The sequence below is a fragment of the Gekko japonicus genome, unplaced genomic scaffold (genome assembly GCF_001447785.1).
Source record: "Gekko japonicus isolate JY-2015 unplaced genomic scaffold, Gekko_japonicus_V1.1 scaffold420, whole genome shotgun sequence".
NCBI classification, from domain to species: Eukaryota; Metazoa; Chordata; class Lepidosauria; order Squamata; family Gekkonidae; genus Gekko; species Gekko japonicus.
Genome location: NW_015159723.1, coordinates 563598 through 567722, shown reverse-complemented (window position 1 = coordinate 567722; position 4125 = coordinate 563598).

Below are 4125 nucleotides of genomic sequence, written 5' to 3'. Positions count from 1 at the left end.
GGGAACGGTGCTCTGGAGCCATCCTTCCTGAGCTAGGATAAAAATATGTCAGCTGGAGGCTAAAAAACTGTGAGCTAGCTCACACGCACTCAGCTTAGAGGGAACGGTGCTCTGGAGCCCTCCTTCCTGAGCTAGGATAAAAATGTGTGAGCTGGAGGCTAAAAAACGGTGAGCTAGCTCACACGCACTCAGCTTAGAGGGAACGGTGCTCTGGAGCCATCCTTCCTGAGCTAGGATAAAAATATGTCAGCTGGAGGCTAAAAAACGGTGAGCTAGCTCACACTCACTCAGCTTAGAGGGACCTGGAGCTCCAGGAAACCCCCGCTTCAGGTATGGGCCGCCGGGGTCTGAACTCGCCCCCCGACTGAATGGGGGGGGGAATCTTGGGGGTGTGGTGGGTAACTCAGTGCAAGCCCTGCAGCGGTGAAAAAGGCAAACTCTGTATGTTAGAGCTTATTAGGGAAGGGATGGAGAAGAAAACGGCCGGTGTTGCAATGCCCCTGCCATAGATCTATGGTGCGGCCTCTTTTGGAATAATGTGCACCGGTGCTCCCTCTAAGCTGTGGAGTCTTGTGAGCAAAAAATCCTACTTTGTGTGCGTGTCCACCCTCTGTGGGGGAGATAAGAGATGCAGGGGTGTAAGCCTTTAAAAGGTAAAGGTTCCCTTGCTCGAAAGCCAGTCGAATCCGACTCTAGGGTTGCAGTGCTCATCTCCGTTTAAAAGCCGAAGAGCCAGCGCTGTCCGAAGACGTTTCCGTGGTCATGTGGCCGGCGTGACTAGACCCCAAGGCATACGGAATGCTGTGACCTTCCCACTGAAGTGGTACCTATTTATTTACTTGCAATTTCTGCTTTCGCGGAGCCTTGTGAGCAAAAATTCTACTTGGTGAGCTCCGGGCATTAAAGTTATGAGCAAGCAATTTGGCTACTGCATAACGTAGTTTGCTCTGGAGCCCTCCTTCCTGAGCTGAGACAAAAATGTGTGAGCCGGAGGCTAAAAGACTGTGAGCTAGCTCACACTAACTCAGCTTAGGGGGAACACTGCCGGGGACCCAAAAACATTTCTGGGTATGAGTTTCTGAGAGTCAAAACTCCCTTGCTCGAGTATGGGGATCAGACTATTTATCCCAGACAGAGAAGGGGGGTTGTAAAGAATGCCTATAAAAGATGCCAAGGTGCCCTGCAGATTGTAATCAGCTTTAACAGGCTTGTTGGACTCCAGAGTGTTACTGGAATCAAATCTCACTGTTCTCCTGCAGACCAACACAGCTACCAGTGTTCCCTCAGCGTCTTAACCACTTGAGCCACCGCAGCTCCTAAATAAGTCCTTACTTGGCCCTTATTTAGGGAACGGTCGAACAGTCTCAGACTGTGATCTAATGAGGGTTCCTTTAGATGGCAACCAACAACTTTAATGCCAGCAGCTCGCAAAGTGGAATTTTTGCTCACGAGACTCCATGGCTTAGAGGGAGCATTGACGGTCGGCTACCCTCTGAAACTCTTTCCTCCAGGGGAGCAGATCTCTGTTATCTGGAGAGATCAGTTGTAATTCCGGTAGATCTCCAGGTCCCGCCTGGAGGTTGGCAACCTGGTCCATAAGGCAGGCTGTCATTCTCCCACAGCCTGCGGTCTTGGGCTGACCCCAGCTGCCTCTACCATTAGAACGCCCTTACGCAGTGCACTGTACTCTGTGCATGCTCAGGGGCCACTCTCATCGCCACTCCCGTTGCTTTGCTCAGTGCAGGCTGAGTTCAGGCACAGGTTCCAGGTCTGAATGTGGGTCGCCCCTCCAAGAATGCCTTAATTGCCGTTCTGTTTAACCCTGGCTCTGCCCCAGAACCTGCCTTTCTCATTGGTGGCACAGCTGTAGCAACTGCCCCCCCTTCTGACCTTTCGGCTTCGGCTCCAGCCTGATGAATCATGCGTCCCAAAGATGAGAGAAGTTAGCGGCTAAATTTCTGGCTCAAACTGAGCTGCAGAGCTGTTGGCCTGCAGTATATCCTGCTACATCCCAGTTCAATGCACATTTATTCTTTGATCCAGAGAAGCGGACAAAAGGAAATACCACTTTACACACAGTGATTATAATGTGGAATTAAAAATAAAAGAAAATTAAAAGGGAATTAGATATATTAATGGAGGATAAAGTCTCTCAGTGGCTACTCACCCTGGTGACTGAGTGGGACCTCCAGATTCAGAGCCTCTGAATCCCAGAGCCAGGTGACGACATTGGAGAAAGCCTCGGCCTCCATGCCCTGGTGTTGGCTGTCCAGAGGATCTGGTTGGCCTCAGTGTGAGACAGAGTGCTGGACCAGATGTCTGTTTAACCCTGGCTCTGCCCCAGAACCTGCCTTTCTCATTGGTGGCACAGCTGTAGCAACTGCCCCCCCTTCTGACCTTTCGGCTTCGGCTCCAGCCTGATGAATCATGCGTCCCAAAGATGAGAGAAGTTAGCGGCTAAATTTCTGGCTCAAACTGAGCTGCAGAGCTGTTGGCCTGCAGTATATCCTGCTACATCCCAGTTCAATGCACATTTATTCTTTGATCCAGAGAAGCTAGCCGTGTCAGTCTGTTGCTGCAAAGTAGTAAAAAGCCCAGTAGCACCTTTAAGACTAATGAGCTTTATTGTAGCATAAGCTTTTGAGAAACACAGCTCTCTTTGTCAGATGCATCTGACGAAGAGAGCTGTGTTTCTCGAAAGCTTATGCTACAATAAAGCTTGTTAGTCTTAAAGGTGCTACTGGGCCTTTTACTATTTATTTTCTGTCTACTGATCATTACGTTTTTCCTGCTCTTCCTGTATGTAACTCAGGGAAGAATATATGGTTCTTCTCTCCCCTATTTTGCTTTAAAATGATATTTTACTATTATTTTCACACGATTCCTGCATGGCGCTGTTTTTGCTGCGTAGCACCGAAAGAACCCCAAATTGGGTGGAAAGCAGGATAAAAAAATGTGCATTCCTGTACAATTGTCCACTGAACCCCATTCACAATTCTGTCCCTGTGTGATCCCTTTACAAGACCTAGCAATATCTGCTGTCCCATCAAGGGCTCGTTTGCCTGTACATCCTCAATATATGCAATTATGCGCCGGCAATTCGCTTCTGCCATTTACAGTGGCCAGACTGGGCTATTTGCACGGAACAGGATAAATGGGCTTGAAGAAGAAATGGAAACAGAAACCAGTTCGGGGATGCTCATTAACAGACTGGAAGGATGGCGGCTTTCAGCCAAAAAAGAGACTCCTCTGGGAAGCCGTGGAGCTGAAATTCGGATATAGATTTGATCCTATGAGGCTTAGAATCAATAGAGACTGGGAGCGGGTAGCTTAATTGTCCTTCTTTTAGGGTTTCTGCTCTACAAAGATTTGTCACTTCATCAATTTGGAGTGGTTCCCCTCCACCTACCTTTTATTTTTCTTTTTGGTTGCATCTTTTAACTGCTGCATAGTAACAGGCTACCAGTATTTTAGGCCTCTGGCCCTGCTAAGTCTCACTTTGTGATCAGCATTCCCTCTAAGCTGAGTTAGTGTGAGCTAGCTCACAGGTTTTTTTAGCCTGCGGCTCACACATTTTTTGCCTTGGCTCAGGAAGGAGGGCTCCAGAGGAAACTAATTGATGCAGCAGCCTAATCGGCTCACTCACAACTCTGATGCCACTAGCTCACGAAGTAGAATTTTTGCTCACAACATTCCACAGCTTAGAGGGAGCGTTCCCTCTGTCTGTCTTCTCTCTGTACTCACGTTATGTCGAAAGCCGGTAACTGAGAAGTGTTGACTTCATGTGTCTGTCAGCGTGGTGAAGTACTTCCCTTTATCCGTTCTAACCCGACCGCTCAGCAATTTCATGGAGTGCCCACGAGTTCTTGTATTGTGAGAAAGGGAGAAAAGTACCTCTTTCTCTACCTGCTTTATCCCATGCATAATCTTATAAACCTCAGTCATGTCACCTCTCAGTCGTCATTTCTCCAAGCTTGGGTCAGTCACAGTTCTTTCAGAGCTGTTCTCTCAAGGGCAGTTCTCAAGAGCTCTCTCAGCCCCACCTACCTCACAGAGTGTCTGTTGTGGGGAGGGGGAAGGGGAAGGAGATGGTAAATCGCTCTGAGACTCCTTCGGGTAGTGAAG